This window comes from Silene latifolia, unplaced genomic scaffold (assembly GCF_048544455.1).
Source record: "Silene latifolia isolate original U9 population unplaced genomic scaffold, ASM4854445v1 scaffold_343, whole genome shotgun sequence".
Classification (NCBI taxonomy): Eukaryota; Viridiplantae; Streptophyta; class Magnoliopsida; order Caryophyllales; family Caryophyllaceae; genus Silene; species Silene latifolia.
In genome coordinates this window covers 66,574-81,259 of record NW_027413274.1, presented here as the reverse complement: position 1 = coordinate 81,259, position 14,686 = coordinate 66,574, and positions in this window count along the sequence as shown.

The following is a 14,686-nucleotide window of genomic DNA, read 5'->3' as shown; positions in this document are numbered from 1 at the left end:
AATTCCTCCTTACTCTTGGCCGAATAAACAAGAGTACCAACAATATTTTGGGTCAATTTTTAGTAAGATTATTATTATTCTAGATCAAGTAATATTAATCTATTAAGGGGTTACTTTGGGTATTCATCTTTGAGAGAGATTCTATCCTTGAATCTTTGTTCATCCATATTAGGAGAGCTCAAGAACATGTAATAAGGAGATCTTACTTGTGCCCTTTGATCCGAAATTTTATAGTAGGGAAAACGATTTCTTCTCTATATTTATTTATGTTTGCATGCATAAGATCTAAATTAGTTTTATGACTAAATTAAATTGTAACATATATATGAATATGTTGTAAAATGAGATATAGATTTCTAACAAGCGGTATCATGAGCCTTAGGTTGTTTGCATGCAAATCGGTTATAGTTTTTCCGAGTTATACGATTAACAAATAAAACTTATAAATTTGTATTTATTATGATATCTCACGAAATAAATTATGCATGTTAAATGTTCTGGTCCTAAAATGTATTTAGGATATTTTGGTTAATTTATGGATTTTTATTGTTCATTTTATATAATAATGGCATTAAAATGTGATTTTATGATAAAAATGTCATTTTTGGACTAAAATTAGCTAAACTTCGATTTTTCCAGTGGTTTTTGGATATGTTTTCACATATCTTATATTTTGATGACCTGTAATTGTTCATAATTTTATGAGTTCTTATGCTCGAAATATGGATTTTTCAAGATAAAATCGAATTTAAATGGAAAAATAGGTTAATATGAGTTATATTTTGAATCTGGTCATATAAATTTAGTATGTTGTCACATGAAGTTTTACAAGATGTGTATAAAATAATTGGCTATAATGAAGTCTTTATACATGATTTATGAATTTTTGATGAAAAAATCACATAAATAGTGACTTCATTTACTATAAATTGCTAAAACATACTTCATGACTAAAGAAAAACGTCACATGTTGCATTTTATCTCATATTTCAGATCTAAAATTGAAAAGTTGATAAAAATATTTTTCTCATATTTTTATGGTTATAATTGATAAATCCGATAAACCGCGACATTGTTTTTCTCGTTAAATTTCGAAATTTTCAACCTAAGTTTTTGAACATTGTGAGTGTCATGGTATTTTTCCAGAATGTTCATGAGTTTAAAATTTTTAATTTTGAATTTATTTGAAATTTTTATGATTTATTTGAAGTATATGGCATTATATTATAATTTGAAGTCCTTTTATGAACAATATTAAGAAATATAAGTTAATTATTGTCAATAATGTTAGTGGACACTAATTTTGAGTCCTAAGTTGGTTAGGGTAATTAAATTGTACATAAATATGAATTTATGTAATTATTGTGATTTTAAAAGGTTAAATCACGCAAATCCATAAAAACCGATTAATATACGATATTGGCTCCTTAAAGGCGATTTAGCATAAAATTGGGCATGTTCATACATATCATAATGCTGCATTTTATTTATGATTGTCATATTTTAAGTTTATGTAATTTTTGAATTATGTAATTTTACTTAGTATGGCCTTAGTTTTAATTGATATTACCCGAAATGTATGAGAATATCGATTCGGTTGTAATTTATTTTGATCTCGTATCACCGTTTTGTTATTTAATAGATTTATTTTATTTTAATTACAAATGTATAATAGGAAATTATGTAATTTATTTATTCCGGAGATCCTTGAAGACGGTGCCACTCGAGAAGGCGATCCATTAAAGACGGTGTTACCTCGAGATGCGTGCCAAGACCGAAGTTCAAGGGACCAATGGAGTTGGTTTCCGAATTTGTAATAGTTATATTAGATTTACTATTTTAGGAAGGCCATACTAGGATTTTTTTTTATGCTTTGCATTTTATTTATATGTTGCATGCATCGCTAAATCGCCATAACTAAAACATGTTTTATCATTTTAATCGAGTTTATCGACCGTGTCAATTACAATTATCGTAGTTCACCGCTTTAGTTCACTTAAAACGTGATAGATAATAAATTGATATGACCTCTCGCTAAAAATAAACAATTAAGACTTAGCCTTACCAAAAAGTAGAAACCATGAAAACCTATTTCGTGAGGGAGTGCACTCGGCCACACCGGGGTACAAACCTTGTTACGTAGGGGAAGTGGGTGATAAATGTCTATCCACCAAATTCATGTTGATGAGGGTTTCATCGGCCACACCGTGCCCAAGTTAATGTGGGTTTGGATCATGGACACATTTATTCGAAATTTGGATTGAGCTCAACGGAAGTATTCGTAACCGTAGTTGCATGTGTTCCGGGCTAAAGATAAATGTTAATGTAATTTTATCGACCAAGAGTTCTAAAAGTAGAATCGATTAAAGAGTTAAACCACCTAGTTATATTAATAAGGGATTCAACGGCCACACCGTGCCCAAGTTGATATGAATTTGGATCTTGGAATCATTTATAATAGTTGGGTAGAGGTCACTATATAAATGCTCATATCTTGTTAATTTATTTACAAGTATGATATTAAAAAGACATATGTTGATATTTCCTTTTCCTCCATACTTGTAGTTCATTACAATGAATCCGTCAAATGCTACTACACCGATAACTATTGAGTCTTGCAACAATGTTTTTGACGACATTTGCTTCAACAATGATTTCGACACTACTAGAGAACTTCATTTTGGGATAGGTTCGGATGGAAACCTAAACTTTATCACTTCTTGTAAACCTCCTACAAGATCTCCTGTGAGCCGGTCTCAGGAAGACCACCTCATAAAATCTATAGGATCTTTGTCTTTGGAAGAGAAAGATGCCAAAACTAGTGGGAGCTCAAGCAATCAAGTTCTTGCTTCAAAGGGCAAAAAGTTTAAGAAGAAGGGAAAGAAAGGGAAAAACTTCAAGCAAGTTGAAGATGAGTGCCATTATTGCTATGGCATAGGACATTGGCTTAGGAATTGTCCCGTATATTTGCGAAATATAAGGGAAGGAATCATCGTTCCAAAAGGTAAAATTCCTAAAGAAATTTATGTTATTGATGTAAATTATACTTCCACTACAACATGGGTACTGGATACCGGTTGTGGTTCTCACCTTTGTAATCATTTACAGGGGTTAAGAAACGTGAAGAGGCTTAGCAAAGGAGATGTGGATCTACGCCTTAGAAATGGAGCTCGAGTAGCGGCCGAATCCAAGGGAACTTATGTATTAGCTTTGCCTAATGGGTTTGAGTTGTATTTACATAATTGTTTTTATGTGCCTACACTTTCTAAAAACATTATTTCAATCACTATGTTAGACATAGACGGTTTTTGTTTTGTCATTAAGAACAATCGTTGTACTATTTCTAGGAACAACTTGGTTATAGGCCAAGATCCTTCCATTAATGGCATTTACATTTTAGAAACCTCGAATCCGACTAATGACATCTACAACATTCATTCAAAGAAACTCAAATCAAGTGATCCAAATGAATCGTTCATTTGGCATTGTCGATTAGGTCACATAAACGAGAATCGCATCAAAAGATTAATTTCGACTAATGTGATTACACCATTTGATTTTCAATCATATGGAACATGCGAATATTGCCTTCTTGGCAAAATGACTCGAAATCCTTTTAGTGGTAAAGGGACACGAGCAAGTGAACTATTGGGACTCATACATACCGATGTGTGTGGACCAATGAGTATCACCGCTCGTGGAAATTATGACTACTTCATAACCTTCACCGATGACTTGAGTAGATATGGGTATATCTATTTAATGAAGCATAAAAGTGAAGCTTTTGAGAAATTCAAGGAATTTCAAAACGAAGTAGAGAACCAATTGAACAAAAGGATTAAGGCACTACGATCCGATCGTGGTGGAGAATATCTTAGCCTTGAATTCGATTCACACTTGAAAGGTTGTGGTATTATATCACAACTTACTCCACCCGGAACACCACAACTCAATGGTGTTGCCGAAAGGAGAAATCGAACCCTACTTGATATGGTTCGATCAATGATGAGTCAAACCGAGCTACCAAACTCGTTTTGGGGATTTGCGATTCAAACCGCAATTAGATCCTTGAATAATAGTCCCACAAAGACAACCGAAAAGACTCCATATGAGATGTGGAAGGGAAGAGTTCCTAATATATCCTACATGAAAATTTGGGGATGTGACGCTTACGTCAAGGCAAAGACCGACAACAAGCTTGCCCCAAAATCCGAAAAATGCATCTTTGTAGGTTACCCCTTGACCTCTCGAGGATACTAATTCTACAAACCTCAAGAGAACAAAGTATATGTGTCTTGCGAGGCTGTCTTCTTAGAAAGTCAATTTATTTCTAAGAGACAGAGTGGGAGAAATTTTGAACTTGATGAAGTTCAAGAGCCACAAACCGATGTAGAGACGCAAGAAGGTGTTCCTTCTTCATCTAACGCGGTTGTCTCTCCTCCACTTAGAAGAACGGGCCGTGTTATTCGCCATACCGATCGATATGTGGGACTTATCGAAGAAGATGGAACACTCGATGTGTTGCTTTTAGAAAGTGACGAGCCCGCCACCTACAAGGCCGCAATCTCTAGTCCAAATTCCTCCTTATGGCTTGAAGCCATGAAGTCCGAAATGGATTCTATGCATGAAAACCAAGTTTGGAACTTGGTGGATTTGCCTAAAGGGGCAAGACCTCTTCAATGCAAATGGATTTTCAAAGTCAAGAATGGCATAGAAGGACATCATGATGTCTACAAAGCTAGTCTAGTGGCAAAAGGATTTACCCAAGTCCAAGGTCTCCATTATGATGAAACCTTCGCCCCCGTAGCAATGCTAAGATCCATACGGATTTTGTTAGCGATTGCCGCATTTCATGATTATGAAATATGGCAAATGGATGTCAAAACCGCTTTTATAAATGGGCATTTAGAAGAGGAGGTGTACATGATACAACCCGAAGGTTTTGTTGATTCTAAGAATCCTAACAAAGTGTGCAAGCTTAAGAGATCCATTTATGGTCTTAATCAATCATCTAGAAGTTGGAATCATCGATTCGATCATGTGATAAAAGAGAATGGTTTCACTCGAAATGTTGAGGAACCATGTTTATACATGAAATTTAGTGGGAGCAATGTTGTGTTCCTAATCTTGTATGTCGATGACATACTACTCATTGGAAATGATATTCCGATGTTGTCTTCTGTTAAGAAGTGGTTAGGTAACCACTTCCAAATGAAGGATTTAGGAGAGGCACAACGCATATTAGGTATCCGGATCCATAGAGATAGATCCAAAAGGATATTGGCACTAAGTCAAGAGTCTTATGTTGATAAGATTCTTCGACGGTTCAGCATGGACAAATCAAAAAGGGGATTGGTACCTATGGTAACTGGGACAATATTGAGCAAGTCTCAATCTCCCTCCGAACCCCATGATGTTGAACGCATGAAGATGATCCCTTATGCTTCCGCTGTTGGATCAATCATGTACGCCATGATATGCACACGTCTTGATGTCTCGTTTGCCTTGAGCATGACGAGTAGATATCAAGGAAATCCAGGTGAGAGTCACTGGATAGCCGTCAAGAACATCCTTAAGTACTTGAGAAGGACTAAGGATTCTATCTTAGTGTTTGGAGGAGACACCGAGCTCCGTGTTAATGGTTACACGGACTCAAGTTTCCAAACGGATAGAGATGACATGAAATCACAAGCTGGTTTCGTTTTCATGCTCAATGGTGGTGCCGTTAGCTGGAGAAGCTTCAAGGAAGCTGTGACTGCGGATTCAACAACGGAGGCTGAGTACATTGCGATATCGGAAGTCCAAAGGAAGTCGTGTGGATCGAGCAATTCACGGAAGGTCTAAGAGTAGTACCTACCGCCAATGATCCCATCACTCTCTATTGTGATAATAGTGGGACAATATTCCAAGCTAAAGAACCAAAGTCTAGTAATAGATCTAGACATGTACTTAGAAAATATCATGTAATTAGAGATTTCATTGAAAGAAAGGAAATTGCGATATGTAAGGTTGGGACGGATGATAACATAGCTGATCCGCTCACCAAGCCTTTATCGCAGGCTAAGCATAATGGACATGTTGCGTCCATGGGACTTAAACGTGTACCAAGTTTGTGTTAGATTTTGAAATGAAATAAAAGTGTTGTTTTTGTTCATGTTCATAATCGCATTTGTCTTTTATCTTTTCTTTATATACATTGTTATATCCAAACGGGTTGTAGTGACAAATTGAACCCCGTTAAAGTGAACACGGATTAACATAGTATTCGCCCATAGTCACTTGTATGAGGTGACGTCTCGAAGTGACTAGAGTGTGATGCGATTGATGGCAAGTTCAATTGCCATGAAGTCATGTGAGATGACTAGTCGATCACATAGGCAGACTGTTAGGAACACTTTGTCGGGCCTTATGACCGCTTATAGAGTTCTGGCAAATTTATATAGCCTGGTTGTGGCGAGAGCTACTATAGTATTCTAATGAGTCGATTCTTTTGACTAAAGACTGTTCGCCTAAGATGGCACAGTTTCAGATTAACTTTGATTTGTGTTACTACGACCTTCGTAAATGGGGTCAAATGGGCATATTTTGGGTTATGATGCTCGTGGCTAGTCGAAGGGAATAAGTGCAATATGAATTGTCCACCCCTTGTCAGGGTTATAACAATATCTCATGGCCACTTGAGGAGTAATGAACTGGAAATGCGTGGCCACGCTCGGAAGGCATCTATGGTAGATAATTCCGGTCAATCAGTTATTCTCCAGATCGAGGAACCACTCTCGATATGATCACTTGCAAGTACGACCTGAAAGACACCTTGCATTGAGTGGGAGATAGTATTAGGACAAGAGAATTGGTGACGCACACTTGTCGAGGACAAGTGGGAGATTGTTGGAGTATGTGTCCTCCGACAATAATGCGATCACAACTGTTGATCATGATGATCACATGTTTAAATCTCGTTTTAAGAATACATGTGGGATGTAATATTTTACAGTCAACTGGTCCACACATATCGGTAATGATTGGCTGACTAGAGTTTGACATTACTGTCGTGAGACGGTGGTGATCAGTTGATCCCCTTAGGTCATACCTAAAGGGTAACACTCTTAATTGAATATTTAATTGATCGTATGACGATACGAGTTAATTAAATTCCTTAAAATTGACGGATGATTTTGGAAGTAATATTTACGTGTCTCTTTATAATTTGATTAAGTAAGATATGGTCTAAGTGATCGAATTGTTTTATTACTTAGATGAAATTATTGTTTACGGAAACAATTGAAACTGAATGAATAATTTATTATAAATACAAGATGTTGTGATTTATAAATTGGTAAACCATTTTGGTACAAGTAATTGTGAATTAGTTATTTTTATAAATGACATATTTTATTAATATGTTGATTTTTAATTGTTAAAAATACATTTTAATTATAAGATATCATGTAATGTGTCACATGTGACATATAGACAAAATCACAAATAAAATGGACTCATCCATTTTATGTGTGTATACCGAAATGGAGAGTGTATTAGGTTAAAAATTATGTTGATTATTTATAAGTGGAAAACATAATTATGAAACCTACACCTAGCCTTGCATGCCTATATTCTTGGTTAGAGAATCAAGCCCATGCATAGGGCACCCTTCCCACACCCACCGGTTTTCCCCCTCTATGAGAATCAAATTGGTTGTTTTTATTATTCATTCATACTCTTCTAATTTCTAGTGTAAGAAATAGCCTTTCTCTCTAAACATCTTAAGAAAAACAAAAGAGAGAAAAACTCCAAAATTCCTCCTTACTCTTGGCCGAATAAACAAGAGTACCAACAATATTTTGGGTCAATTTTTAGTAAGATTATTATTATTCTAGATCAAGTAATATTAATCTATTAAGGGGTTACTTTGGGTATTCATCTTTGAGAGAGATTCTATCCTTGAATCTTTGTTCATCCATATTAGGAGAGCTCAAGAACAAGTAAGAAGGAGATCTTACTTGTGCCCTTTGATCCGAAATTTTATAGTAAGGAAAACGATTTCTTCTCTATATTTATTTATGTTTGCATGCATAAGATCTAAATTAATTTTATGACTAAATTAAATTGTAACATATATATGAATATGTTGTAAAATGAGATATAGATTTCTAACAAGCGGTATCATGAGCCTTAGGTTGTTTGCAAGCAAATCGGTTATAGTTTTTCCGAGTTATACGATTAACAAATAAAAATTATAAATTTGTGTTTATTATGATATATCACGAAATAAATTATGCATGTTAAAGTTTCTAGTCCTAAAATGTATTTAGGATATTTTGGTTAATTTATGGATTTTTATTGTTCATTTTATATAATAATGGCATTAAAATGTGATTTTATGATAAAAATGTCATTTTTGGACTAAAATTAGCTAAACTTTGATTTTTCCAGTGGTTTTTGGATATGTTTTCACATATCTTATATTTTGATGACCTGTAATTGTTCATAATTTTATGAGTTCTTATGCTCGAAATATGGATTTTTCAAGATAAAATCGAATTTAAATGGAAAAATAGGTTAATATGAGTTATATTTCGAATCTGGTCATGTAAATTTAGTATGTTGTCATATGCAATTTTACAAGATGTGTATAAAATAATTGGCTATAATGAAGTCTTTATACATGATTTATGAATTTTTGATGAAAAAATCACATAAATAGTGACTTCATTTAGTATAAATTGCTAAAACATACTTCATGACTAAAGAAAAACGTCACATGTTGAATTTTATCTCATATTTCAGATCTAAAATTGAAAAGTTGATAAAAATATTTTTCTCATATTTTTATGGTTATAATTGATAAATCCGATAAACCGCGACATTGTTTTTCTCGATAAATTTCAAAAATTTTAACCTTAGTTTTTGAACATTATGAGTGTCATGGTATTTTTCCAGAATGTTCATGAGTTTAAAATTTCAAATTTTGAATTTATTTGAACTTTTTATGATTTATTTAAAGTTTATGGCATTATATTGTAATTTTAAGTCCTTTTATGAACAATATTAAGAAATATAAGTTAATTATTGTCACTAATGTTAGTGGAGACTAATTTTGAGTCCTAAGTTGGTTAGGGTAATTAACTTGTACATAAATATGAATTTATATAATTATTGTGATTTTAAAAGGTTAAATCACACAAATCCATAAAAACCGATTAATATACGATATTGGCTCCTTAAAGGCAATTTAGCATAAAATTGGGCATGTTCATACATATTATAATGCTGAATTGTATTTATGATTGTCATATTTTAAGTTTATGTAATTTTTGAATTATGTAATTTTACTTAGTATGGCCTTAGTTTTAATTGATATTACCCGAAATGTATGGGAATATCGATTCGGTTGTAATTTATTTTGATCTCGTATCACCGTTTTGTAATTTAATACTGATGGGGCATATTCTGCACCTCTGACCAAGTCAACACACTGAGCAAGGTCAAAGATATCCACAGCAAGTCAACGACTTAGTGGGCCTAGCCGTCAAACCCATCGGCTGTCACCTGGTCTCGGCTGACAACTAGCCGGCGGGACACATATCCGCGTACTCACATCCAGGACCCTCGGCCGGCCCGCCATAGGTCCATCGGCCGAGGGTAGAAACGCCTTTCCACCGATAGCCACTTGGCCACTTGGCCACTACGTGACAAAAGGTGAAAGCCTATAAATACTCCTCAACCTTCTTTGAGGAAGGGATCCCCAACTAATCCACAATTGAACCTAAATACACTATTCATCTGGTAATATCTCCCTTATCTCTCTACAATACATACCTAGCCAAGCAACACGGCTTAATCCTTTAAGTTCACTGACTTGAGCGTCGGAGTGAGTACGCTTGGCACAAAGCCAAGCCCTCAGTTCGTTCATTGTTGCAGGAGAGGCCGTGAGGGACGATAGAAGCGAGAAAGGTTCAACCCAAGACATCATTCTACAAGCCACGGGTGGTAAAGATACTTGCTCTGGAATTACACCTGGAACAATTGGCGCCGTCTGTGGGGAGGGGATGGGAGTTGGAACCGGTGCCGGCGCCGTTACCGCTGAAGACTTTGTTTTCCGCGTCCGACGCACCACGCCGCTAACAACCCTCGCCTGCGCCTCCTCCTCGCTCAAGACCTTCGATCGCTGTTCCATAAGGTCGTTTTGGCGACATCCTGCGGTCATGGGCTAGAGCCTTGGGATGCAAGTTGGCAACGGTTTTATCTTTGTGCAGCCCCATTCTCCGAAGAAGATCCTCAGATAGGTCCGGTCCAAAGTGGTCTGCAAAAGGAACAAAGCAAGAGTCAAGCAGAAGAAACAAATCGAAGTTCGAAAATAGAGAAACATTGAGAGCATCGATGGGCCTCACACCGACCCCACTCACCCCGTGCTAGGGCCGGTATGAGGCCGACATAGCAGAGCGGCTCATCCTGAAGAATGATCTGCGTCGGGGGAATCCATCTTTTCGGCGTCCCCCTCTTGTCCACCTCAAAGAGCCTCATTGCCAGCCTCTCATCCTCCTTGAGAACGACCCTGCTAGCATCCATTTTAAGATGCTTCCGAGTGACCCATCTGTCATGCTCCGCCCTAGTCTCACACCGCAAGTTAACCCGATCTTTGGAAGGGGGGGGCGGCGATAGTCATCCGGCACTTTAACGTACACCCACCGACCTTGCCAGTCCTTGCAAGAAGAGAGTTTGTCGTCAGAGACATAACCCCGCTCCGTTTGTACACTCGTACCATCCGACGCGCCGAGAGTGACGGTTTGAGATGATGGAGTCGGCGGAATAAATTCACCGTCGGAGCCTCTCCCTTAAAAAGACAGAGCCAGACAAAACCAATTATGGTCCTCATGGCCAACGGGTGCAGTTGGGCAACAGCAACGTTCATGGCTCTAATTATGGCCACAACGTACCCATTCAGCGGAAACCGGAGCCCGTACTCCGATGTCGCAGTATACGCCAAGATCAGGCCGGCGGAGGGCAAAGACACGGCCGACCCTTCTCAGGGATAACAATTTCGTATCCCCTACCAAAGAAAAAATGATCCTCAAAAAGTTTCCCGCCGGAACAACGGGCAAGCTTGCGGGACCAAGCATTATCAAGACGGATCTTACAGACATAGCCGTGATCCATGACGTACTGTCTCCCCTCACTCGGACGGGACCTTACCGCATCATCACCAAAATCATCACCAAGATCACCAAAAGAGTCAGAATCCTCCCATTCCTCCAGAATTTGAGGATCAACTTCAGGGGAAGGAGACCTAGGGCCCCCCGACGCAGGTTTACTAGGTCCAGCATCAGCAGAGGACATGATTCACAACAAATTACTAGCAAGAAAAAAATAAAAGTTTGCTTGTTTACCTTAAAGAAAAACACTCGCCGGATCAAATACTCCGAAGACTAAGAAGAAGAAAACCCTTGAAAGTTTGAAGAGATGAAGATTTTAGAGAAAATTTTCGAAAATAAAATGGAGGCCAAAATCACGGAATAACTGCCCTATTTATAGGAAAAGCCCATGGAGAAGGACCAATCAGGGCACGGCCCATGAAGCGTCAACCAATCAACGAACACACACGTGTCAAGCATGCAACCGCGGGATGTCAATCGTCGCAACAGTTGAATGTCAATCAATGCAACAGTGACCAAGCGCCTTCAACACGCCTATTCACATCTCTTCGACTGTTCATCTCCCACACTGTCAAAGGTATCCAGTCTCCGCCGGCTACCGATCAACCAAGCCAGGAAGCGCCGGCCGGGGGCAATCAAAGTCAACCTAAGACTCTCACCCCCGTCTCGGCCAGCGTCATGTTCTTTTCCACATCGGATACCCTTACGCATCCATGTGGAGGGGGGATATGGTATATGGTACGGCCTAACAAGAGTCCCGCCGATACACAAGAAGACACCGATACAGAAAAATTTGCGAAATTTACTTAGTGCAGAATATATGCTCAGCATACATCGGAGCCCATACCACGGCATAGACTACGCTGGGGGCAAATTGATGGGGCATATTCTCGCACCTCGACCAAGTCAACACACCGAGCAAGGTCAAAGATATCCACAAAAAGTCAACGACTTAGTGGGCCTAGCCGATGCGCCCATCGGCTGTCACTGGTCTCGGCGGACAACTAGCCACCGGGACACATATCCGCGTACTCACATCCAGGACCCTCGGCCGGCCTGCCATAGGTCCATCGGCCGAGGGTAGAACGGTCTTTCCACCTGATAGCCACTTGGCCACTTGGCCACTACGTGACAAAAGGTGAAAGCCTATAAATACTCCTCAACCTTCTTTGAGGAAGGGATCCCCAACTAATCCACAATTGAACCTAAATACACTATTCATCTGGTAATATCTCCCTTATCTCTCTACAATACATACCTAGCCAAGCAACACGGCTTAATCCTTTAAGTTCACTGACTTGAGCGTCGGAGTGAGTACGCTTGGCACAAAGCCAAGCCCTCAGTTCGTTCATTGTTGCAGGAGAGGCCGTGAGGGACGATAGAAGCGAGAAAGGTTCAACCCAAGACATCATTCTACAAGCCACGGGTGGTAAAGATACTTGCTCTGGAATTACACCTGGAACAAATACATTTATTTTATTTTAATTACAAATGTATAATAGGAAATTACGTAATTTGTTATGTAATTTATTTATTCCGGAGATCCTTGAAGACGGTGCCACTCGAGAAGGCGATCCATTAAAGACGGTGTTACCTCGAGATGCGTGCCTATACCGAAGTTCAAGGGACCAAAGGAGTTGGTTTCCGAATTTGTAATAGTTATATTAGATTTACTATTTTAGGAAGGCCATACTAGGATTTTTTTTATGCTTTGCATTTTATTTATATGTTGCATGCATCGCTAAATCGCCATAACTAAAACATGTTTTATCATTTTAATCGAGTTTATCGACCGTGTCAATTACAATTATCGTAGTTCACCGCTTTAGTTCACTTAAAACGTGATAGATAATAAATTGATATGACCTCTCGCTAAAAATAAACAATTAAGACTTAGCCTTACCAAAAAGTAGAAACCATGAAAACCTATTTCGTGAGTGAGTGCACTCGGCCACACCGGGGTACAAACCTTGTTACGTAGGGGAAGTGGGTGATAAATGTCTATCCACCGAATTCATTTTGATGAGGGTTTCGTCGGCCACACCGTGCCCAAGTTAATGTGGGTTTGGATCATGGACACATTTATTCGAAATTTGGATTGAGCTCAACGGAAGTATTCGTAACCGTAGTTGCATGTGTTCCGGGCTAAAGATAAATGTTAATGTAATTTTATCGACCAAGAGTTCTAAAAGTAGAATCGATTAAAGAGTTAATCCACCGAGTTATATTAATAAGGGATTCATCGGCCACACCGTGCCCAAGTTGATATGAATTTGGATCTTGGAATCATTTATAATAGTTGGGTAGAGGTTACTATATAAATGCTCATATCTTGTTAATTTATTTACAAGTATGATATTAAAAAGACATATGTTGATATTTCCTTTTCCTCCATACTTGTAGTTCATTACAATGAATCCATCAAATGCTACTACACCGATAACTATTGAGTCTTGCCACAATGTTTTTGACGACGTTTGCTTCAACAATGATTTCGACACTACTAGAGAACTTCATTTTGGGATAGGTTCGGATGGAAACCTAAACTTTATCACTTCTTCTAAACCTCCTACAAGATCTCTTGTGAGCCGGTCTCAGGAAGACCACCTCATAAAATCTATAGGATCTTTGTCTTTGGAAGAGAAAGATGCCAAAACTAGTGGGAGCTCAAGCAATCAAGTTCTTGCTTTAAAGGGAAAAAAGTTTAAGAAGAAGGGAAAGAAAGGGAAAAACTTCAAGCAAGTTGAAGATGAGTGCCATTATTGCTATGGCATAGGACATTGGCTTAGGAATTGTCCCGTATATTTGCGAAATATAAGGGAAGGAATCATCGTTCCAAAAGGTAAAATTCCTAAAGAAATTTATGTTATTGATGTAAATTATACTTCCACTACAACATGGGTACTGGATACCGGTTGTGGTTCTCACCTTTGTAATCATTTACAGGGGTTAAGAGACGTGAATAGGCTTAGCAAAGGAGATGTGGATCTACGCCTTAGAAATGGAGCTCGAGTAGCGGCCGAATCCAAGGGAACTTATGTATTAGCTTTGCCTAATGGGTTTGAGTTGTATTTACATAATTGTTTTTATGTGCCTACACTTTCTAAAAACATTATTTCAATCGCTATGTTAGACATGGACGGTTTTTGTTTTGTCATTAAGAACAATCGTTGTACTATTTCTAGGAACGACTTGGTTATATGCCAAGCTCCTTCCATTAATGGCATTTACATTTTTGAAACCTCGAATCCGACTAATGACATCTACAACATTCATTCAAAGCAACTCAAATCAAGTGATCCAAATGAATCGTTCATTTGGCATTGTCGATTAGGTCACATAAACGAGAATCGCATCAAAAGATTAATTTCGACTAATGTGATTACACCATTTGATTTTCAATCATATGGAACATGCGAATATTGCCTTCTTGGCAAAATGACTCGAAATCCTTTTAGTGGTAAAGGGACACGAGCAAGTGAACTATTGGGACTCATACATACCGATGTGTGTGGACCAATGAGTATCACCGC